Source organism: Rhipicephalus microplus, chromosome 2 (genome assembly GCF_043290135.1).
Source record: "Rhipicephalus microplus isolate Deutch F79 chromosome 2, USDA_Rmic, whole genome shotgun sequence".
NCBI lineage: Eukaryota > Metazoa > Arthropoda > Arachnida > Ixodida > Ixodidae > Rhipicephalus > Rhipicephalus microplus.
The window spans coordinates 224,806,699-224,832,759 of NC_134701.1; the positions used below are offsets into that span (position 1 = coordinate 224,806,699).

A 26,061-nucleotide genomic window follows, 5' to 3' on the forward strand; every position below is an offset into this window, starting at 1 on the left:
GCGCGAAAGAAACAGCAAAGAGAAAGGCAACCTATCAGCCAACAAATTACGAATTGGCGAAGAGAAGCACGAGTGAGAAAACGGGAACGATCGGGCAACCCTTCAAGGGAGCCCTCCTCCCTATAACGACGTGCGCACGCTGATTGGTCAGTGAGGGAAATGACGTCGCCCTGAAGGCTCGCGCGCGCGCGCGCGCGCCGATCACACGCGCGAAAGAAAAAAAAAATCTTGCAACGGGGTGAAGAGCGGATCCCGGAACGGAAAGAGACAAGATTGGGGGAAGGAGAAAAAAAATTCAAGCGGCGATGCGAGTTTCCAATATGGCGTCGGGCACACTTCCGGCCCTACGCCCACGCGCCCAGAGCGCGCGCGCGTCAGCCGGACCGGGGGTACAAAAGGGAGCGCCGCGGGAGGCTCTGATCCCGACTCCGGAGTCAGGACCACCCAAAACTCGTGCGCGGGACGCTTTCCAAGAGAGAGCAAGGCGCGAAATCTAAGAGCAAGGCCGAGTGTGCGAACCCGATAGACAAGTCGCTCCTGGGAGCATTTTCGAGCGAATAAGCAAGCGAGTAGCTATAGCAAGCGAATTAAGGAGGAGTACAAAAATCTAGGGAAGCGGCATAGAAGTTCCGACTTCGCCAAATAGTTGTTATTGCCGCTCATTGAACTAGATCAACTAGGCAATATAAGCGTTAGCTATTGTCCTTTCAGAGAGGCAACAGCGGTGACCGAAAGCAGGCCTCCGACTCCCGTTGTGGAAGAGTGAAACAAAAAAAGAAAGGAAGAAGTCAGAGACGAAACGACCGTCGCAGCCACTTCGCCTCGACACATCTCCCTCCTGAGTGTGCCCCTTCGTCCGCTGTTGGAGAAAGACCTGCCTAAAGAGTGAGTGCCTCTCATGCTACGAATTTCTATTTCAGCCATATTTCGAGAATTCGTCTCCCTGCCAGCTGGAAACTTCTAGTGTTCCTGCATCCTGAGCAGTGAATTTGTCACGCTTAATTTACAATGATTTTTTTTTTACAACCAAAACACTGCTGCGAAATGCAGGCGCAGGTAGAGCGACGCTTAATTGTAAGGCATAGAGATCGTGATATTAATGTAGCTCGGAGGCAAGTTCGAAAAAAAAAAAACGAGATTTAAGAGTTATATTTTTAGAAGTTGGAATTCAATGTACTAGCAGTATATTACCACGGATACACTAACCTCCCACGTTGAATCACGGGTGACTGATGCGCTGTGGTTTACGCAAATACAAAGAACTTGCCTTTTCTTCGCGTTTTGATAAGTCAATATTGACTATTATTACGTCACACTACGTAAGTAATGACCTAATCATGATAAGCGTCGGTAAGTAAAATGTAAATTTTGCCAACTTCGGCTAGAGAAATTTGCGCACTCGCGCATCCGCAGTAAAAAATACCTGTTTAAGTTGGTTTGCAGTAAACATTCACGCACAGGGAATATGTTAAATTTACGCGCGCGAAGATAAGCTTTCGCTCTCTTCCAAGATGACGGAAATCGTTTAGTATAGAAGCATCCAAGACCTCCAAGTCTTCCTGCAGGATATATTGCGGATTTCAATATTTCAGGAAAAGCAATATCTGGAAGCCTCTGTATTAATTTTGCGCCATTTTCTTTGCGCCTCCAATCACAATTTTAATCTGAAAGGGTACATTCAGCAATTATTGCGCTGCTTCAGAGAAAAACATGAAATGCAACTACTCGGCTACAACTGAGAAGTCAACAATTTCCAATAATTTTTTTTTCTGAGAAAGTAAACTTATTCATTATTTGCTATGGTTTCCGCAAGATCATTGAATACTTTTAAGTATTCACTTATGTAAGAGAAGCGAGCATAAAAATAATGCCAGAACGCGCTTAGAAGGCATCATTTGTATCAGTCATATCAACCGGAGGGATTCATGACAAATGTACCAGCATGTAAGGTTAAAGTAATTTTTGCTTTCCAAAACACTCAGACTGCTGTAAGATTTATCGCTCAACACATACCTACAAGAACCACTGATGCGTACTTGCTTGTGCGTTTTACGTATCTGTATAAAGAACCTAAATCCAGGAAGCGCGGGAGTCTCTGAAAGGGAAATAAAACATTTAGTACGCCTTAGAGCCACGGTGTCAACGTGCACACATGGGCGCGCCGTAGATGTTCTGTGAACACGCGAGCATGCGGATGTCGTTGGCACCGAGTTCTGCTCGGTTCAGGGGCACCTAGAGCTTATTAAACATTGCGTGAAAGAAATACGACGTGAGCGCGAAGAGGCTATGTAGCCAGAATAAAAAAGTAATGAGTGAGCTTAACAGGATCAGTGAAAACGAAAATGCTCGCAACTGCAACAATTCTGTTGCTGTTGCAGATTTCACAAGCATCTGCTGTTGACAACACAGTTTATTTTGAATGAATTATCTAAGAATGCAAGACTGTGCTGTTCTACATTTTCGGTCAGAAGGGAGCGAAAGCGGATTGATTTTGCTTAACATTGCAATACTTTGTAAAAGCTCCAGAAGCATAAGTATAAGGTTTGGCTGAGGCTTGCGAAAAAATTCAGAAAAAGAAGAATTAAAAACAAAATGAGCACTATGTAGAAATTAAACGCATGAACTTTCTGGCGCCTTTTGCTTTCCAGAGTTTCTTCCATATTTCAAGAGGAAAGACACAGCGTATCAGCAGTGGCAGTTAACAACGTGGTGAAGCCAAAAATAGCGTATACTGTCACGGTGCAGCTCCCATGCGAATCGCGAGGTCCTGCTATGCTCAAGATCACGAAACAAGGAAAGCGTAAAAAACGCTTTATTTAAAATTCCCTTCGCCACCTGCCACACCGACCTCTATTTCTGTTCCTGCCGTAGAATTCGGAATTCCTATTTCAATTCACACGCAAGAACCTATTTCACTTGAGTTAAGACATTTTTTTTACCACTGTTCTTGTCACGAGAGCATCGGCCAGTATGTGAAAAAACAGACACAATAAAAATTCGGGAGCATAACCAAGAAAAAGACTTACAGTTTAGTACAAAGCATTGAGGTGGGTGGAGAGATGAAAAGAGACAAGACAAAGAGCGAAGAAAATTACAAATGGTGCAGACTCGGTCAGCATTTGCAGAGGTGATAGGCAAATTTCAAAAACTTGATACGGTTCAAACACCAAGTGATTGCGTTGCCTTTGCTAACATACACCAGTGTGTTGCTTCTTCAAGGGGGCAAACCACACATGGCGAAATCATTCACACCGGAAGCATAAAAAAAGGCGAAAAATGTTCATCTAAGCTTAAAATGCCACTACTTTGAAAACTCGAGGTGCGTCATTTGCACCATAGCCGTACTATATAAATAAACCACAAAGTTTTATATAGGGACCAGCTTTCTGGGTCATCGTTCATTTTTCTGCGGAAGCACGCCTAACTATGTGTCGATCTAGATAGATTGCTCCATATTTGCTTCAATTTAGCAACTCTCATTTCATCCCTCCTACGAACTCGCGCTCATTCACAGGCACAAGGGGATGCGCTTCTCCATCTCAACCGGAGCGCTCAAAAGGCGAAGAACCATTGGCGCCTTCACCGATTGCCCTTTCAATTTGCAGAGAGCGATAGCCTGTTTTTCTTCTTAAGGATATTCTATAACAGACCAGGGGCACTTTCAAAATTAAGTTTCCTCAACGCACTGACAAGGTTTCCGGCGTTTTTTTTCACACTGTTTCTTGTTTCTAGAGGGATATTTTCAGCTACTCGAAAAAAGAAACTACGGTCGCTTCCGAGAAGTCCTTACAGGAAAAGTAATGCACAGAAATTTTCTGAAGCAAGGCGCCTTGAACGCTTTGTAGAAGCTACAGGTTTATCCTCGCAATTTCTATGCTTTAGTGACTTCCAGGTATCAAGCTTCTTCCTGAATCAATAAGCTTAAGTTATTTGGAGCTCGTGCATAGAGAACGCATTCAGAAGTAGTCAGACAGGCGGATAAACCAACGGGTCCGGAGTGAATAAATACCAGGTTCCTCATGCTTGCTCTTCCTTAACCGATTTCCTTGCTACAAAAGCATAATGTTTTCAGCAGTTTCAGTTTTCGCGTAACCAGAACTTGCCATCTCGGCATAACTTTCCGGAACGACTATTTCTCATAAAAAGTGACGAGTTTAGTCGGTGCTTAGTTTACAAGAAGTAAAGAAGTGGAAATATCAGGGCTCTTATTCTTTGTTCTAGATCATACTTGTAGGTATAGAGTCTTGAGAATCAACAGCCCTATAGCTCTCCGATTTAACTTCCTGGTGATGCGTTAACTTACTACATCTGATGAGATCAGCAAGTACACTACCATCGTTTGCAAACCCTATACCTTTCCATCACCATCATTATTCACCAGTGCTCTTAAGGCCTATTAGAAGGGATTACACAATAGGGGGTGGTAAGTAATGAAGTAAAAGGCTATTCAGCCCGGAAATGCAACATTTAGAGAAAACAAAAAAGGCGGAAGACAGGGAGAGTAACCAGGAAGGCGTCCAGTGCGTTACCCTACACAGGTAAATTGGGATATACAACTATAAAGATGACATAGACAGGTCGGAAGAAAAAAACTGGCAGCATATCCACGCAGTGAATGATGGAGAGTGGTTCGAAGCATTCGTTCGTTCATTCGTTCTTGATTCCGTCCGTCCATGCGTCCGTCTGTGTGACCGTCCATGCGTACATCGCCCGTCCCTGCGTGCGTCTATTCGTGCGTCCGTCCCTGCGTTCATCTATGCATCCGCCCTTGCATCTGTTCATGCGTCCATCCGTGCATCTGTCTGTGTGTTCGTTCGTCCATCTATTCAACACTCCAAGTACCACCATCTCGCATTTTTTCATCGTATATTCCCCATATAGAAGCACCGCCATCCAGTGGACATTCCAAGGACTAAACGAGAGGTGCCACACGTACTCTTTCTTACGGCTTGCGCTTTGGGTCTACTTCCCACCTTTAACCACTTCGAGTTCATGGTATGTACTAGTTCACTGTATTCATGGCACTGCGGCCCAACGCTCGCTAAACCTTTCTAAAACTAAGGAGGTTACACCCAGCGAGTATAACGTAGCAACCATTTCTTGTCAGATAGTGTACATGCCAATGGCTGCTAATGGGGATCGCTGCATGCGCGTTAACTAAAAGCCGAATGCTCCTGTCTCTTATTTCCCATTATCAGCCATAGGCATGTACACTGAGCACTATTTTTCATTTTTCGACAATGCACAGATGAAATCTCTCACCGGCACCACCTTGGAGGTCAAAATGTTATACTTGTTACATACTACAACGGCTACGAGGGATGAACAGGTGCCGCAATAAGGAGCTTCATCCCTAAAAAAAAGAGGAGTCACATCACTATGAGAAAGATGACAAACGAAGCTGTTAAGCCAGGGGTCGCGTCCCACGCATGATTGTCTGCTCCACATTGTTTTTATTTATTCTTTATTAAATACGTTCGTGAGTTACAAAGACGTGACTGCTTTAAGAAGTTGTCTTCGTAAAGCATCCGTTAAGTTCACCTTGTTTTGAAGCATAAAGGCAAGACAAAGGAAAAGTAACTTTCAGAATCCACGTGCAGTTTGGAGTCATTTTGGAGATCGTAATAAATCAATGTTGTAATCTTCCCTCCCGATTCCAAATGTCCTTCACAAATGCCATGCATTCGAGAGATGGGAAAGTCGCCTTTCGAAAAGCAAAGTTAGCTTGCAGATTGTGCAACATTCCTCAACACCCCGCACCCTCACCCCACCGCTCCTACCTTCTTCACTTCCCCGGCCTTTGCGAGAATATATTGTGTTGCTGCGGCCCGCTAGCTACGGTGAGTTTGAGAGCCTTGTATCTAGGGCACTGAACGAAGGTGACACAGAATTTCGAAATCCAGCCCATCCTACAGCCAGCTGGTGAATCTCAATGTCTATTGAAAAAGTCTATTTTGAATGTTTCGTGTGGTTTTTTAAAAGTCGTCCACCTTTTAGCCATGACATGCTTATTCTTGTACGGATTGCCTCATGCGCCTGGCGGTTCGTGCACAATCTTGAACACTCGTTTGAAGGACATGCGTCTTCTTTTTCCCCCGCATTCACCACTTTGTGACACTTGCCTGGCTTGCCGTATATATGCGCTTGAAGTATGGTGGAGGGTTATGTCCAATTGATGTGGTGCATACATAAGAGTTTTCCTCCCGTGTGTTCTCTTCGTTTCTGGCGACTCTGTGGTGAGTAGCCTATGGCTCGGTGAGGCCAGTTTTGTGCGGCGCATACCAGAGCTGAAAAGAGAATTCGGGCATGGCCATCGGCTACCACAAGTCCCTGTTAAGGAGTCCTGACAGTAGCTCCTCAAGACTAAAGTTCGTTGTCTCTCTGTTGGAGCATCCTTCATTTGTTGAGTAACCGTAATGAAAATCAACAGATAAAGAAGTCAAGCAAAGTATAGTGGACATAATTGTACAATTATGAATGTATCGTGATAATTAGAATATTAGTGGAAAGAAAGTAAAGTAGTCGAAAAGATAAACATACGGAAATATACCGCTTCGCTATAAAAATAGCACTGCATTCACTGTATACCCTGCAGGACTGCATCGCAAATCATAGCCGTTCGTACGAGCCCATCGTGCTCAAGGATTACAAAAAAAGGGATAGGAAAAAAAGAAGACTAGCACAAAAAGAACTACAGGAAGGTTACCCAGCCTATAGGCAGCTGGTTTGCTACCCTGCACATGGGAAGGGGATGGGGAGATGAAAGATAAAGAGGAGAGGGCGAAGAAAGATACACACAGCACATTAGGCGGCACACGCGCGCACACTCAGTCATAGTGCTGTCTTGTCTTTCGTGGTGTGTGGCATTGCTGTTACAGTCGCTTGTTCAAGTCCGTGTCGCGTAGGAATTACAACAGGGCTTTTGTCGCCTTCGGTTGCAATGTCTTCTGTCGGGCACTTGAAAGAATAGTGTCCACAGACGTTTGGCTGTTGTCGATGTGCGCAAGGATGGACGCCAGTGACTGTCACTGGATGTCATACAACGGACTGTCTCACAGGGTGTGGTGTAGCGTCTCTTCACAACGACAGGCATCGCAGAGAGCGTTGTCGGCCATTCCTATGAAAGAGGGAAAGACGGGTAGGTTAATGAGGCTACGAAGACCGGTTATTTACCGTGTACATAGGAATCGAATGGGGCAGGTTGAAAGACGGAGAGGAAAAAGAAGTGCCTTCACCGTCTTGCGGGCCGACAACAGATAGAGATGACCACCCCTAGCATCCATCACACGGAAAGTGCCGATCTTGTACCTGTCGCATCATGCTGGTAAACATTTTGTCTCCGAGACAAATCTTGGCCTGCGGCAGGTTAAAAAGGCTACGAAGACCGGTGAGTTACCCTGTACACAAGAATGAAATGGGGCAGGTTGAAAGAGAGAGAGGGAAGAAAATTGCCTTCACCGTCTTGCGGGCCGACAACAGATAGAGATGACCACCCCTAGCATCCATCACACGGAAAGTGCCGATCTTCTACCTGTCGCATCATGCCGGTAAACATTTTGTCTGAGACAAATCTTGGACTGCGGCGCAGCGAGTGGTCGATGCTTTCTTGAGTGCCGCAAACACCGCATGCCGCACTCTCAGTCGTTCCAATTCACGTTGTATATGCCATCGTGAAGGCTGATATAGACGCGAAGCTTTCGCACGATTAAGGTCGGATGAAGGTCGGAGTTGCCGTGAAAGGTACGGCTGATGCGGTATAGTATGCTTTATGCTTGGCGCGTTTGTCTACGTGTCAATCAGCGAATCTTCCTTGCAGCTTCTATGCTTGAAAACAGTAATGTCATCCAGCCCGGTATTATATACCATCACGATGAGTTAACGCGGCGATTCTAAGACATGAAATGTGAAGGTGTCTATGGTGGCAGGTCTCTCGGCTCAACGGACTGCACTAAAATTCATTGATACCGAAAGGCACTGTTAATCGTCTGTTCATTTGTTCGTTTGTTTGGTTCTTTCTTTCTTTGTTCTTTCAGATAAGAGCGGCGTTGTGACTGTAGTTTTTTTCTCTTCCACGTATGTCACGAACAGTTGATGTATGTATTGGTCCAATTTCATCGAACCATCAGAACAAAACAAAAATAAACGTGAAGTGGACTTTAATTGGTTGCTTGGCTATTGCGGCATGTGTCGCGATGATTGCGCAAACAGTACAGCTTGTAATGAAATGAAGGAGCACATGGTATCTCGTTATTTGAGATAAGAGCTAAACAGACTATTGCTCAGCAAGATAATATAGATGATGTTGATCATATTAGGGCCAGTACTACCATCTCTCGCAAATATTAAGGATTGATGGAAAGAATGGTTCTATTTCGTCTTGAGTGGTACTTGGAACGATACACCAAATACCCTTCTTGCATGGCAGGCTTTCGTCGGGGCCGCTCCTCTATTGACTGTGTGCTTGACTTATCGACATTTGTTCAACAAGGGAAAAGTCGCAAGCGCATATCAGTGGCACTCTTTCTTGACGTGAAGGGTGCATATGATAATGTAGCTCACGATGCCATCCTCACTTCTCTCGCAGCAATGGGCATTGGTGGACGAATGTTTCATTGGATAAAAGATTATATAACTGGCAGGTGTTTCTTTGTGCAAACATATGAGGGTACAACTGCTGAACATTACACCTACTGCGGAGTACCTCAGGGAGGTGTTTTAAGCCCCACATTGTTCAATGTTGCCCTCATTGGTCTAATGAAGATTCTGCCAAAGTCGGTGTGCCTATCTATATACGCCGATAATATTTGCCTCTGGAGTGCTGCAGTTACTCGCCCTCAGGTGCGTGCACGAATACAGCGGGCAGCAACCCTCACAACAGCCTACCTTCAGAAACAAGGCCTAACTATATCAACTGTGAAGTGCGCGTTGATGGCGTTTACACGCAAACCAATGACGCCATACTCTGTTTACATCAATGGACAGAGTGTCAAATATGCACGGACGCATCGTTTCCTGGGCATAATAATCGACAGAAGTCTTTCGTGGAGCCCACATTGTGCGTACTTGAAGAAGAGACTGCTATTGTGCATATAATGAAATTCATGTGCGGAAAAGCATGGGGAACGTCTGTGGCCTCCATGCTACAGCTGTACAGGGCCCTATTTCTGGGTCTATTGCGCTACAGCTTGCCGGTACTGACTAACACTTGCAAATCCAATACTCATTCATTGGAGAGTTTGCAGGGTCAGGCACTGCGTATCTGCCTAGGACTTCCCCGATGCGCTTCTACTTATGCCACAATCTGGCTTGCCAAAGACCATCCGGTCAGGACATATAGAGTTGTGCATTGCCTCAGAGCGCACATTCGACATGCTAGCCGTGTTCCCGACCACCACTTCGCCCTTCTACTCTCCAGAAGACCACGTGCTACGTTTTCGGACGTCATAGCCAAGCACCTAAACAGCATTCCATCAGGATATACGTCAGCTGCGAGAATGGAATGTCCTTTGTGGGGCCTCGACCAGCCGCAAGTACGTCTAGAAATTCCGGGAATCAAAAAGAAAAGCAATCACTCCAGAGTAGCATTGAAGCAAGCAACACTGCAATTATTACATGAGTTGTACTTAGACCGAACGCAGATATACACTGATGGGTCCGTCTCGTCCAGCAGCTCATCAGGTGCCGCTGTAATTCCGGCTGCAGCAATGACAATCAAGATTAAGTTGTCACATATGACTACATCTACGGCATCAGAGCTTGCTGCTATAAGGGCTGCTTTACAATATCTCGTTCAAGAACGTCTAGGAAAATGGGTCATATTCTGTTATTCGAAGGCAGCGCTTCAGAGTTTGCAGTCTGCCATGCGTAGGAGGAGTCATGACCAATTGGTACAAAAAATAAGACATTGCCATCATGAAGCTCTAGCACGAGGGCATGATATTATATATCAATGGCTGCCTGGACATATCGGTATTACCAGAAATCAATTAGCCGATGATGCAGCCCGCTCAGCCCATGAAGGAACCCGTGTAGTCCCGATTCCTCCATCAAGGAATGATGCAGCAAGACAACTTTACTTGCTGGCTCGAGATCTCATACGCACGTTCTGGTCGTCTACCAGCTTCCAAAGGTGTCAATTTTATGAACTGGATCCTTCGCTCAAGCCAAAGCTACCATCGCAACATTCCCGCTCCGATGCGACACTGTTATGCCGCCTTTGGTTGGGTGTTGCATTTACAAAGGTGTACTCCTTTCGCATTGGTATAGCAGACACTTCTACATGCGACTACTGCGGAGCTGAAGAGACCATCGAACACGTCCTGTGCAGCTGCGCTTGCTACGACACACAGCGATGCCAGCTCCGGATGGTTTTGAATCAACTTGATCCCGGACAATTTTGTGTGCAGAAGGTACTAGGACCTTGGGCATCTGCCTCAGTTGCACAGAAAGCAACTAAAGCACTGCTAATTTGCCTAAAGTCCACAAACCTGAGCGACCACCTGTAGACTGTGTGTGCTCGTGATTGTGTGTAGCTTCTCATCTCTCTGCAACCTCTTTTCTGCCCTTTATTCCTTCCCCAGTGCAGGGTAGCAAACCGGATGTGCGTATAGTTAACCTCCCTGCCTTTTCTTGCATCTTTATCTCTCTCTCTCTCTCTAAGGATTGTGGTACTGCAAATTACATAGAGAACATGTATAGTATAAAGAAATTGACGCTAATACGGCCGATGAGAGGCTAATGCGCACCACAAAATTACAGTAAGTCGTTCAACCAGATATGGTATACGTGTAAATAAAAAATAGCGTTAAAACTTTTATAACGCTACTTAGCGTAACAGTCAATCAAGAACAGCCGATCAAGACACTCTAAGTACGGCTAAGTCACGTTCGAGATCTACAGCTTCGAAAAGACTGTTCCAGAGGAGGAATAATTTGTTGAAAGCCAATGTTGAGCCTTGAAGATGTTACACGCTTATGGAGCCACAATGAGAGCGCGGAAGAGGTGGAGTGCCACGAGGTTAAGATAAGCCAAACATCACATCACATCAGTTTTTCCTTAAACACCACTCAAGGGGGTAATACATAAGGTGTGGGTATACAGTATAGCCAGGTGAATTCACTCAGTAAGAAATCTTGTTACATTGTCCAAGAAGTTTGATGGATTAGTAATGGCTGCAATGGTGTGGGAAAGGCCATTCAAGTCTGTTGCTGCTCGGGGAAAATGAAGAGGGAAATAGGAGACTGCGTGCATGTGGGCGTGACACTTGCAGTTCATGTCCGTGGCGATGAGGTATGCGCGTAAGGTGAACGATGTAAGGTAGATGACATAGATCACTGTAATAAAATTTGTATTTTGTAAACTGGATCTTAAGAAACAGACTAATTGGTGCGATTTTTCTACAGCTAAAGAGGTTAGTTCAAGATGTAACATTAGTGACGCTTACACTGAATTATAATTTTATATTATGAACCATGCAGCACAAATTTGTGCCAACTCAAGAGAGCTAATTATGTATATTCTTTGTATTGAGAACCAACCTGGCGGTAATATTGCAATTCTGTATTATATTTTCTTTCTTACATTTGTATTATGGTGTACTATCCTACCTTTTACATTTGTTATATTGTGTATATATATATATTATTTGTAGGCACTTCTACCTACTCCTGCAAAAATCTGTGACGGGATTGACAATATTACTAAATAAATAAATAAATAAATATATAAATAAACAAATAAATATTCTGTATCGTGAGTATCATAGACGCCACTTCTTATATGGAACGCCGCTAGTTTATCTGATGGTCCGATAATGCACCGTAATTTTAAGAGGACCACAAAACAGTCGACAAACAAACAGTATGCAGTTTTCAGCGAAAACTAGAAGCCGAGAGCATATTGCACCTCCGCATATATGACGAATGAACTGCAAGACAACACTCCTGTGCCAATAAGTCCTAAAATTCACCGGCTGAAAGCCCCAACTGCAACCAACGACCGCCATTTCGCCATGGCGTGTGTAAAGTTACATTCTGCACGAAGCAGTAGCGTAAACTTCCAGCAAGGTTGCAGCCTTTTCAAATGATTGGAATGCAAGGCCTATCTGAAAGAGATCGGTTACTCGTGCTGCTGGCCACGAAACAAGATCTTTCGCCTGAAGTAAACCACACCCACAGGGAGGAGCTTACTTCGTCTTTGCTTGCGGGCGTGCCAGTTTTGCCCACCTCTCTTGCCATTCGCGTCTTCGAAAAAAGCACTGATCAAAAGCATGAATATTTCACCAAATTGTTCGTGGATTCACAGGGATTAACCCACATAAAACAGATTACGATTGAAGGTTGGTCGGCACGGCCCTTTCAAGAAAGATAGAAGGAAAAAAAAAAGCACGAATAGAATACGCGTAAAAGCACTGATTGTTTCTAACTTCGTGTTTGTCGTTCCTCTCCACCCTAAAATTACAATTTGTTTAGAACTACCCCGCCGTATATTTATTTATCATTGCACTTTTAGAAGCCAAACACAAAACTTTAGGCCAGTAGCCACGTCGAGTCAGAGGTACATTTAACATCTCAGAATGAGAGTCCCTACGACCTTTGTCGCTGTCTTTTTTGCTGTTTTTGATTAACAATAGAAGACTAGATAATTCACCACTCCCCATTGAAGATTTTGTACTTAATGTGGAGCATTTTGTCAACAAGGAGATCAAGAACTGAGCAAGCTCAGGACAGAGCGCATCAATGTTTTCGCGTGACTGCAAAGCCACCTGTAGCTGCGCTACGCGTCCGCCTCGACATTGACGGACTTCATCTTTTACAAATAAACCGCACTCGTCTTCCTACCGGGACACGACGGGGAACAGAGTTTATTCCTAAATTATGACTCAGCTTGCGGACGGAAAACCAATAGAAAGCGAACGCAGTGACTTTTAACGACTTCTTTGCCTCGATCTCTTCCTCTCTGCCCGCCCCCCTCTCTTTCTCTGTATCTCGACGAAAGTTTTGGCAAACTTGGGCCTTTTTTTTTTTCTTTCCAGAAGCAAATCGATCGTAAGGTTGCCCAACGGCAGGTCCCACGCTGCCGATGACAGCGACATTATTAAAGGACAAGCTTTGCCACGTCATTTAGCGAATGCTAAATGATGCAGGCATTGTTATCCGCAGCTTGTGCGCTAAGTTCTCGTCACACTGGGATTGAGCAAAATGTCCACGTGAGAGACGGCTGTAATTGACGTTTTGCGAGAGATTGAAGGGCGTGTCGAAGCAATCGAGATGTCCTTATCGTAAGTTTAAGTTCTACTCTGCCGAACAACGGTGTTGCTTTAGCTTGACGCGGAAAGATGGCAAGATCGTGCGCGACGAAACGCAATACCGGGTTCATACCCCTATACGATAAGAAAAAAGTTACCACAGATCTGTGGTTTCAAAGACACATCCGGAATGAATCTATAAATCAGAAAGCAAAACAGCACGCTCTATTTTTTTTCGACGCCTACTTGTTCACTCTGCGCAATCGCTTGTTCAGAAAGATTTCTCAATCGGTATTTTATAGGTGAACAACTAAACAATATCAACTTCTGCCCGTTTTGTTTTTTGTGAATAATGAGAGCGACGTCTGAGTATCTATCTATCTATCTATCTATCTATCTATCTATCTATCTATCTATCTATCTATCTATCTATCTATCTATCTATCTATCTATCTATCTATCTATCTAAATAGATAGATAGATAGATAGATAGATAGATAGATAGATAGATAGATAGATAGATAGATAGATAGATAGATAGATAGATAGATAGATAGATAGATAGATAGATAGATAGATAGATAGATAGATAGATAGATAGATAGATAGATAGATAGATAGACAGATAGATAGATAGATAGATAGATAGATAGATAGATAGATAGATAGATAGATAGATAGATAGATAGATAGATAGATAGATAGATAGATAGATAGATAGATAGATAGATAGATAGATAGATAGATAGATAGATAGATAGATAGATATCTTGCCATATGAACGTTGGAGGTTGGCTCTCTGATGGCTCAGTGGTCACCGCCTCGCACTCACGATTCAGAGGACCCATGTTCAATTCCACGCGCCGGAGTCTCTTTCTGGATTTTTTCCCTGAATTTTCAAATGTTATAGATACGTATACAAATACGGTTATCGACGGTGACACCAACGCTGGCAGCAAAATTCAGCCGAGAGTGTCCTTATCATTGCTGTCGCAACAACACTTGCGCCTACAACGTGGCATGCCATATAATTGCGTGAACAGGTGGCAAAATATCACCATATTTGTCGAAGCTGGGCACTGAAGCGTGCTACGAAAATATGTCTTGCCAATCTCAAAAGCTCAGGTGACCACGGGTGGGACCACTTTACGACAGCCCAAAAAGTTTTTTTTTCTAGAAAGAGGAAACTTCAGGAAAGAAAACTGAGGCATGAATACAACGGCTGCGTTCATTTCGTCAGACAATGCACTTCTGCATTTGTTAACCCTTTTGAAATCGGCACTTGTCATTAGAACTGCCCTAAAGCTGGCGAAAGGAAACGAGATTTGACTAGGTTGAATCGATCACATTGTAGATAGAAACACGTGTGTAAAGTAGAGGCAAAAGAAGGGACGCTGTAGCTGCCGATGATTAAGACAGGCGAGGACTTATATCGGCTGTTGAATACGCGTACGCATATTTTTGGCCCACTTGGAATACTCCGAAATACATTCTGTGTAGTGCTTTAAAGCGAAGTGCGTCGGCAGTGAATCAACATTAACGAGGCGCGTCAAGACAATTTAAGAGATCTCCCTGTCACCTCATTGGAATGTCAGGTACGTGGTTGTCCTTACCTGTTTTTATCTTTATTTTGCCGCGAGAAAGCATAGTCACGTCACGAGCAGCGACAATTTTTTAATATCAGCGAGATTTATTACATTCATTTCTGCGCTCTAATGCACTTTGGACGTTTCCTTGTCCTTTTTTTTTTATGTATCGTAACACCTGTCGTAGGAAATATTGGCAACATTGCCGGAGAGCTAGTGTACTAAATGAGCTGCACGGAGCTGTTCATCTTGCTCGCTCCCTGCGTGTCTCGTTTTAACACGCTATACGCAGAAGAGAAGTGGAATTTCAAGAGGTTCTTTCGTCTTCGGTAGACACATTATAAATAAGAACTATATGCAAGTCCCTAGCTCTTACATGATATTCTATTTATACGCTAGCCCACTGAATGTCATGAAAGGAAAAAACTCCATTCGCCCATTCCGAGCGCGAAGCAAGTGAATCCATGCGAATTTTTTATGAGCAAGAAAAAGACCGCTTAGTTGAAGAAAAAAAAAATGGCATTTTCACCACAAAGGTGAAGCGATGAATGCAGTAACAACAAATGGGGACGTTTTGCGAAGTAAAGCTAGCAGATAACTAATTTAACATCTGAATTCGCTTACCTCAATAAAATGCTGACACCATAAAAAGAAAGAAAGGCTGGTTCACACTTGTGGTACCAAACCTGAAGGGTGTGAAGCGCTGGGTGGCCGTCTTGGTTTCTCTTCCCATCTTTTCTGTCTTCCTCGCTCTTTTTCTTTGCTTATCTCTTTTCCAGATTTTGCAGTATCTTTGTTTCTCCATAAAGTTTTATTTATTTTATATCTCTTCTTATTTTTCACTTTCTTTCTCTTTCTTTCATTTTCTCACTTCCTTCCTCTTTTTCTTCTATTTTTATAGCCAGTTTTGTCTTCGTTACGCCAAGTGACGACAGCATACAACCCCTAAATTGCTCCGCATTTATTGTCATAGCCAATACTCTCAAAGAACAAAAGGGATATGACTTCTCCTTTGCACGAGCGCGCACTCAGTATTTTACAGATGGCTGTGCTATACGTGGTTTCACCTGCGTTAGGCCCAGCGACACGAGACAACGGTAGCATATGACAGCCCACACCCCTAAACTGCTCCGCGCTTAAAAGCGGCAAAAGGACGAATCTTCGCGTCGTATATCGTTTTCAAATCAAACCTAAGTGGTGGTAAGACAACGCGTACAAGGGTACGAATTATGTGATAATACCCGTCAAGCTAGGGTGCAAGCGATCACGCTCGACAACTCTATGTACGTATTTCCTGACGGATCGATGTAGCCACCCCTCTAGGCACTCCTCATAGGCTGCACGAACTGAATTCAAGGAAACAATGACAAACGAGGACGAGTGCTAACCTCCAACTCGTCTTCAGTTCACGCTACAGCATTCATCATGACATGGCAACTACCCCTAAGATACCCTCCATGGGCCTTTGACGCGAAGCAAGAAGGCTGGTACAAATCACGTTGGCTTCATCTGCGATCTTCGGCTGCCCTCGAGCGCTTTCACTGGTACATAGCGCATACGATGCGGGAACAAATTTATCGTGTTTAGGCTAAAAACGCAACATCAAGACGACGCCGATGCCGATAGTGACGGCAGCATTGCGCCTGGAGTGCCAATATATTTGCTACCACAATAAGCTTTATCCTTATCTTGGGAATGAACCTGTACCAAGACCTTTCTTGGTGGTCGCTTCCCCAAGTGCAGGTAATCAGGAAGGTAGCCGATGGTAACGCGAGAGGGATATTTGACAAGTCGATGCACTGAACAAGACGTATTTTTCTTTAGAGTTACTTTCTTTAAATAAGAAATTTCTATAGATTTTCTTGAATCTTGCTACTCAAAACGCGGTGATTGCGATTCTTTCTTGCATAAACTATACTCCACGTTGCGCCTGGAGTGCCAATATATTTGCTACCACAATAAGCTTTATCCTTATCTTGGGAATGAACCTGTACCAAGACCTTTCTTGGTGGTCGCTTCCCCAAGTGCAGGTAATCAGGAAGGTAGCCGATGGTAACGCGAGAGGGATATTTGACAAGTCGATGCACTGAACAAGACGTATTTTTCTTTAGAGTTACTTTCTTTAAATAAGAAATTTCTATAGATTTTCTTGAATCTTGCTACTCAAAACGCGGTGATTGCGATTCTTTCTTGCATAAACTCTACTCCACGTTGCGTTATTTTATGAAACAATTAATCGTCATTAAGAGTTCTTTCATTTGGAACGAAGATCACTTATATGAGCGAAGGGTTTTCGCGAAAGTTAATCTTTCTTCGGGACAATTTGCACTGCGAGCCAGAATAGGCCACATCGAAGAGTGAATCCCAACTTCCAGATACTCAAATATTCATCAACCTGAAATGTACGGTGATATCGAGAATAGCTAAAGGCTGGTGCACACCGGCGGCTAGCAGCTGTCGCGCGACCATTTGGACTGGCGACCAAAAAGCGACTGATGTTCACACCGGCAAGGGCTGCATGCGAGCGACCGGAAGTCGCAAAAGCGGAGAGTCACGTCCGGATCTTGTTATCAGGGAGAATTCTAGAGACCGGCGCCGATCAACTGACCACCGCCAGCTGAGTGAGTGGAGCAAACCGGGCGCGCCACATTTATTGTGTTCGTCCGTTCTCGCGCAGCGTTCCCAACAGCGTTAAGTTCGATTCAAGCGAAGAACAAGACATTGTCATGGTGCTGATGCGCTGTGCCATGGTGTCAGCGCTTGCATCACAGATGCCTCCAAACAAAAAGAAAGCCTGTAGTGGGCGTGACCGTCCTTTCGATCGTGGGAGTTGGTCAGCCATGCAAGCCGGCTGCCTCCCGAGCTGCGCTGAGACGACGAGGACTATTTCCGAGAGTCGTACGTATTCAGAAACGGTCCTTGAATTTAAAATGACTTGCCACAGCCTACAATACAGCACAAACGTGTCTTCAACGCGGTGTTTTGAGTGATTGCCGAGGCATGAAGCACAAACGCGTTCCAAACGCGCTGCATTGAAGGCGGTGCCAAATCAAGTTCAAGGCCATAAAACGGTTCTGAATACGGGGAAAAGATAGTGCACAATTTATTTTCTCTTTACTTTAACGGTGTATGCCTTCTTACGAATACCGCCACGTAAATTCTACACTTTGCTCGAGCTGCTGCGCCCCGCCGTCTCCAAGCCAAGTATTCCGTGGTGGCCATGGTGCCACAGACCCAGAGGAACGCGCTAGCTTGCATCTGGCGGCAGGAAGCCAGCGCAATGAAAACCAAAAACAAAAATTGAGCATCGCTGATTGGTTCCAGCAGCTTTGCGACTGCAGTCGCGCGACTGAAAAATCGGTCAGGAAGCGACTAGCCAAAGCAGTCGCTTTGCGACAGTTTGCGACCGTTCGCGACTGTTTGCGACCAGTCGCAAATGGTCGCGCGACCAGTGCTAGTCGGCGGCGTGCACCAGCCTTAAAACCGGCCAAGAAAAGCTCTCACAGGAAAGCTTTCGATAATTGCACTTCATATATCGCTCAGAATGAATGTACCACCATCGTAGAAAGAAATCAGTCCAAGCGACGCTTTGCCGGAATGGTCGCTTGTACCAATTGATTTTGTTTTTCGGCAGTGACGTCATATTTGCTTACTCGTATGCAAGACAGAGATAGAATATGAGGACAAGGTAAACGCCCGAAAAATAACCACGCATACTGCGTTACACTTGGGGAAAGTAAGGCTAGAAATAGAATAGAGAATACAAAGAGGGAGTCAGAAAAAGAGAGCGTAACTTGATGCAAAGCCGCACTATCACACGCTATAGCTATTGCCGCCGACTGCGCAAAGAAAGATCAGCAAACGAGTGCATGCGTTTTTTTCCAGAAACTGAACAACTTTAAAGATGTATTTTTACGTCAGGGCCTTTCAATATTTTAGAGGCTAATATAAGGGCCAACTGTTGTTTGTTTTATTCGGTTAATGTTATATAGATCGATGGGTATGCTAGAATACTCATAGGCTGAGGCGCAAATTCTGATAGTTCATGACTCAAAGCAACTTTGTGTGTTGTCACTTATATGCCTGTGACGCCATGCATATTTATTGTTCGTTGTCGTTTTTCTTAACGGACAGAGACTTCACGCATTATCCAACCTACAATTTGACGAGACCTACCGATTTCTCGCATTGCTGTGCCAGTGTCAACCTTCGACGCTTTCTACGTCGGTGGCCGTTCATTAAACAACGTCCTTTCACACAGCTTTTAAATGTTCCCGGCCCAGCCCTAACACAATCGTTCATCAGTGCAAAAATATGAAGGATCCACTTTTTCTTTTTCTGCTGCACTGACGAGAACGTTTTGTGTGTTAAAAATGGAATTCGACTGCTACACAAAGCCATACAGAATTCAAGACCGGCTTTGCGAGGTAATACCGTGACACTTGGCACACAGCCTCATCAGCCCTGAGCATCCATAATCTTTAAAACAAACACTTGTTCATTTCGAATTTTCAGAAGCGTGATGAGTTAGCGAGATACGTCAGAGAGATGAGCGAATGAACGAGCAGAAGCAGGGTTGAAAAAAAAAACTGTTCATCATCGATGAGCCGTATTCGCTAATGATATGTTTACTGCAGTCATTGGACGCATGGCCGTTGATGTACCGGTGTTTCTCGCTTCCTGCAAAGCTTTGAGAGACAGAGCTAGCCCTGGTTCTCTATAAGGCAAATCGTTATTTCACTCAGTGTTATGTCTTTCACGGTGACCCTCTTTTTCAGTGTGAAAATAAATATAATTGTTTAATTAGTTTATTAATTTATCTACGAACTATTCACCGTAACCATAACATAACGCAGGTGGTGCCTCACTCAGACGACTGACAAACAGCTAAAAGCGATGATAGATATAGGAGAACAGCTAAAGTATCTGGACCAGTTTACAGACTAGTTTACATAGGTAGTCAAGGTTCACCGTCAAGGTCGCATGATTATTTTTTAGAAGTTCACATGCAACAACCCTACAGTTGCTTCACAGATATAAAGGAGAAAAAAAACTTACGATTCCCCAGTTGATTAAAGGATTAAACTTCTTTTGGAATGTCCGATTGGCTGCTGACGTCCGACCTGGAAGGTATTGAATAAACACTACCTCAGAAAACAAAATTTTTTTCGCACACGAGTATGCGCTTCAAGTCTTTTGCATTCTAACCTTCAAATTATGCGTCAGAAATGCTATTTTATGTTGTAGCCAAGAACATTGGGAAATGCAGAAATTGACACTGTGAAACAAAGGAACTTAGTGCATTTCTCTCAAAACTTTCTTCACTATCGCACCGACATTCACACATGTACATTACAGCTTCCCGCCTCTGTACAGACTAAATCCAATGTAACAAAAACGAACTCCAAGAGACATCACGGTAGTTGATAAGATTCGAAACGCCCTGAACCTGCTGTTTCAGAACATTCTCTCCTTTAATTCTTATAACCTTTTTTCTTCTTTTTTCTTACCAGTTACAAAACTTTTTGTATATACGTGAGCAACAGATGCGCTTGGAATGAGTTTTTATTCCTGGTTCTTTCAATCCCCAGTGTCAACAGCTCACTACAATCCGAGGCCCCAATGTAGAGATTTATTGTAAATTTTTGTAGCATGCAATAGCGCACTTTCAATAAGCGTTCCTCTGTTCCGCGTCACAAAAGATAGGCCCCAATCTATCACTCGCACAACTAGCCATCTTGTGCCAAATCAGGAATGCCAGCAGAGTGCACGTGTGATTACTTGCGTAGGCGTGAAAAAAAGAAACAAAGCTGTCGGCAATTTTTATTGAGCGTAGGGAGATTCAGCATAATTTTTTTTTTTGCTCGTTTGCATCGATGACAGAAGCTACCACGCTTCCAGCACCGATGCACAAACCATTTTATAACATCTGCTTATGATGGGAGCAAGCTGATAATGCAAAAATATTACTGTTGCAGTTGATAAGGCTATTATCGTTTATTAGAGTAGTTTCTTGTGAGTACATAGATGCTGACGTTCCCTGAATTTGTTAGGATTATTCGCCTGAAGAAAAAAGTCACAGCTTTCCCGGAAAGGCGAAGCTATGAACGCAATAGCAACAAATTGGAAGATCACGCGCAGAATAAAAAGCAGATCGAAACATGCCCCGCGTTCCTCACGTACAAATTACGCACAAAACGTACTCACAGGTACGGATGCACGCGAATAAGCGTCTCATTTGTTACCTTGCTGTGTTTGAAAAGCGCACGCCATTCGCAAACGGAAACTGCAATGATTGCAGTGACCTTTGTGCACCCGGTAACTACAGCAGAAATATTCAAGGTAAAGCCCGAGGCCAGCCAAGGCGTACGACCTTCCCCTCCTCGCCGCCACGAGATAAGAGCGCGTGAGTGAGCGTCGCTCGCCTTCTCTAAGCCGGGCAAAGAACGCGTAGGAGATTAGAGCGGGTGCAGCCGCGCGATGTGGTGACGCGCGCTCATTGCGCCATCTTGCTGGTAATGCTGAAAACGCTATTGCCCCCCGAGATGCTCGTGAGCAGCGGTAAGTGATAGATATAAGTAGCTTGCCGTCTGAACGGTGTGCTCCGGGGTGGCTCAGTGGTTAATGCCTCGCCATTCCGCGCACCAAAGTGTTTTTTTTTTCAGGATTTTTTTCTTTCTTGCGTTTTCATCGATATATATATATATATATATATATATATATATATATATATATATATATATATATATATATATAATATATATATATATATATATATATATATATATATTGTAGCGAAGCCTCCCAACTATGAAATGGGTCGAACTCTTGAGTACCTCCTAGTGGGGCTACCCAGCACCTCCACCAAATTGTTAAGGCGTTTATTAACCAGCAACGAGCGAGAATATACAATGGCGACAGTCACGGCCAACAAGCACGGGCTCTCAGCGCGAGCGGCGTCCTTGTTGGGTAGCCTATATATATATATATATATATATATATATATATATATATATATATATATATATATATATATATATATATATATATATGGGATATGGCACAACGAGAGCGTTGTCAACAAGGATAAATATATTTATTTCCCAACAGTTTCGGGAGAGGTCCTCCCTTCATCAGGGGATGAGTTATACTGACATGAAAATTCATGTCAGTATAACTCATCCCCTGATGAAGGGAGAACCCTTCCTGAAACTGTTGGGAAATAAATATATTTATCCTTGTTGACAACGCTCCCGTTGTGCCATATCCCATACCTTCACAAAGACTAACTGGCCCATTGAATTATTGATTGATTGATTGATTGATTTGTGGGGTTTAACGTCCCAAAACCACCATTTGATTATGAGAGACGCCGTAGTGGAGGGCTCCGGAAATTTCGACCACCTGGGGTTCTTTAACGTGCACCCAAATCTGAGTACACGGGCCTACAACATTTCCGCCTCCATCGGAAATGCAGCCGCCGCAGCCGGGAATCGAACCCGCGACCTGCGGGTCAGCAGCCGAGTACCTTAGCCACTAGACCACCGCGGCGGGGCCCATTGAATTATTACTCCCACTATATATATATATATATATATATATATATATATATATATATATATATATATATATATATACGGTGCATGACATCAACAGTGACGTCGACGTTGACGCCAGCGGCAAAATCTAGGTGATAGTATCCATATAATTGCTATCGCAATAAAATGGCATCGGCAAGCGTACAGGTGGATACAATTTTACGTATACACGGCGATTCTTCCTCAAAGGCGATTCCACACAAGCCCGTGATAATGGGCACGCATTCCAGGTCAACGTCATGAACCGGACAAATCCTCCTTCAGACGAAGTTGCTGAGTGAATGGGTGGGACTATTCCTTTTGTGGTGGAGGTAATCGGATGCTCCACTTCAGTCGTCGGGGCGGGGTCTCCAGAATTCTTAAGCTGTATCAGCCCGTAGTAACACGATTTATACGTCACTGAAAAAACTCGAGGGTACCAAGTAATGAAACGAACGCCACGTCTCGAGTTTGAAATTTGGTGTCTCTGCTCCTTTAAGAAGCACGAACATGTAACCAGTAATTGCGAAACACTTCGGTGCCACGTCGGGTTGAACCCACTGCTAAGCACCTTTTTTTTCACTGGTGAACCATTTGTACGGAGTGCTTGGGCGAGGATTTTTTCTCTTTGTTTTGCCCTTTTTTTACAAATTACAATTTTTCCGGCATAGTGCGTAAAAACAGAGGCATATTCTCTCGACTTCCCTGCTTTTTACGTACTGTCTTCTTTCACCTCATCATCTTCCTCCAACGTAAGTGCCATCCATCACTATCAACGTGAACAGACTCACAAAAACGCAGAAGGATTCCTAATTGCCAGACCAGTTGGTCGGCTGCTGGCGTGGATTCTGTTGGCAAAGCACATACTACAGCTCAGTAGGCAAGTTCATTAATTGTTGCGGAAACTGTAGCGCCTCATTAGCTAATTATTCAAATCACACGTGAATACTCATGAAAGATTTCAAGGAAAGAAGAATTCCTGTAAACCTGCATCATGTTTATCGTTCATGCCGGACTATGTGTCCCAAGACCAACTCAAAAAACGGCGATAAAATGTGTGCAACACCAGTCGTTGATCGCCTCCAGGCTTTTAGTGCCTCTTACACCAACTCTCTACTCAGCAGGTACTTCGTCGCACGTTTTAGGCCAAAACGCAAAGCTTTATTTTGGAACAGTCGATGACGGCCAGGCTCGACAGATAATGAGGCATCATGAAAGCGCTTTGTTAGGCTATAAACACGGGGTTTCACTATTCGCGCGTCCCGTTGTGGTCAACACAACGCTTCCCAGGTTTGCATTTTTTTTGCGTCGTTGATAGTAGCTGTAAGCCTAGAAGCACTCGTATCATAGCTTTTTTTTTTCGCGTGTGTGAGTGTGCGTGGTTCATTAAGAACTGGCAACTCGCCTAAATCTCTATTTTGCCTAGAAGCGAAATTATTATGAAACACGATCACCAAGCTTCAAAATGAACAAGTGGTCAATACAGCACGATCGTTAAATTAGTGAAATTTAGATTTCTGTAGTACACGCTTTCATTGGCGCTTCAGCAAAGACGCTGTTTCTTTCCTCGGTTTCTGAGCAACACCCCAATGAGTGCAAACACGTGATACTCAACTTTGTGCTGTATCAAACTATGGGTTACAATCAGGACATTGTGTTAGGAAAACTGTTTAGTTTGTTTTAAACTGCGCGTATATGTATGCAGTGCAGGATCACCTTCATATGTCTTCTTTTTGAAACGAATCATAAAGTTTTTTCTTTTTTCTTGATCTTTCCTGGTATACTAATCAGCCCGACAATCTATGTGGTGCGCTGGTAGTCTCGAACTATCACTATTAAAAAGGAAGAAAAAAATCAAAGCATCTGTATACTTTTCAGGAGTACTTTTTCAAGTGACGTGTAAAAAAAAAACGACATACAGTTGTGGTGATTCACCGCGAACAGTCGTACCGACTAGAAGCCTGCGAACTTACACAAGACGCTATAAAGTAATTCGATTGATAAGATCTTGATGCCTAAGTCATTTACCTTCTGTTCTTACGTAAAAGGCGTTTTTCACTGCAGTGTTACCTCCCATAATTACATGCGTCGAACCACGAGATGGTACTGCAGCTCCTGTTCTTGCGAACCGCTCCAGCGCTACTAGAGCCCACCGAGAACGGCGGCACCAGATGGTTGTGTTCAGATTCAATAGATATACATCTCCGTTAAGTTTAAAGCTCGTTTAACGGCAGAGCATCGCGATACACAAGATGGTTTCACCCACGTTATTGGACTACAGCATCTCCTCGCCTTGCTGTCAAGCACCGCCGCGAGAAAAAAAATAATAAGGGCGCTTTGGTCTGGAGCAATATCAGTAGCGCGTGCTCGGAAATTCGGAAACAGCAAAGCCTTTGTGCCGTAAGGGAGAGGGGGGGGGGGCGTGATGGAAGCACCAAAGGGCCCGGGGATTTCACGAGCCTTATACTGCATAGTGACGGTGCTTTTTATGTCCCCCTAATTGAGACATATTGCCTCCCATAAGGCGTCATAGAGAAGTCCCTCGCGTCATTTACTGCAAATTAAAGATGCATTGCGACAAGGATTCGTTTTACTGCTATTCAAAAAAGCCTGGGAGCATGTTGCAAACACTCACTGTCATTACATGCTATGATAAATGAAAAAGAAAAAGTTGCGAGGCCATTTGGCTGTGCGTTTCGGTTCTTTGTTCCCGCATCGTACCCTGCTTTCCACTCTTTGCCTTAGAAACAAACACGCTCCAACCAACAGAAAACAATTAGAGGCATTCTTCGCTGTAAAACCCGCACGTGAACTAAATTTTATGGAAAAAATTCTTTTTCGGGGGTAGAACTGTTCACAAATTCTTGCAACAACATTCCATCACTTAAATAGCTTCCTGCAGTACTTCAGGCTATCCTAAACTTCGTTTAGCTATGTGAGCAACGTTCGAATAACTCGTTCAGAAAATGCATTCTCCGATGTGAGTAGATGAGTGCAAATAAATGAGCAACTTTTCAGAAAAGCTATAGAGTCATGACAGTACTGAAAGTCCTGAGCCCACAGCCCGGTTATTGGGTTACTGGGTTTCGTTTCGCAGAAATAATATTCGCGGGAATGCGTAGACCGAAGCAGCATTTCCTGCTGTAGCACATGCAAAGAAATATATTCCTTACTCAGTGCAATATATAAGTGATCTATCACAGAAGAGAACTACATATAGCGTACGAAAAATATTTCAAGATTTAGCTGCTTTTTCTTGAAAGTTGCCAAAAGTTTGTTAATGCTGCAACACGATCCCGATTTGCGAATAAACAACGCAGTAAAAAGGGTGCAATAAGAAAGACTAAATCTTAAAACACGCTTGAGCTTGACTTTTAGGGGAGAACGTGAACCGTTCACGTCAACTTCTGAATCACTAGCCTAACTTCACTACAGGGTCGACAACTTCAAGCGCTTACGAGTACAGTAAATTGGGAACTCACTCTGCCATTTGTAGTCAGCGCTGTGCCCTGCCATGCGTGTACCTTGGTAAGTTTTCTCGTTTTAAATGTGAAGCATTCCTTGGCGAAATCCGGCAGCTTTGGGCGTATCTATCTATCTATCTATCTATCTATCTGTCTATCTATCTATCTATCTATCTATCTATCTATCT

General features: G+C 43.8%; 1 protein-coding gene across 1 annotated transcript in view; it reads left to right on the top strand.

Moving 5' to 3' along the window:
- The first annotated feature begins 410 nt into the window (after nt 1-410).
- LOC119170372 (uncharacterized) overlaps nt 411-26,061 on the top strand; it is a 127,227-nt gene continuing 101,576 nt past the window's right edge. Inside the window, exon 1 of the mRNA XM_037421512.2 lies at nt 411-885. The gene's annotated coding sequence lies outside the window, so the exon portion shown is untranslated. The remainder of the gene's footprint in view (nt 886-26,061) is intronic.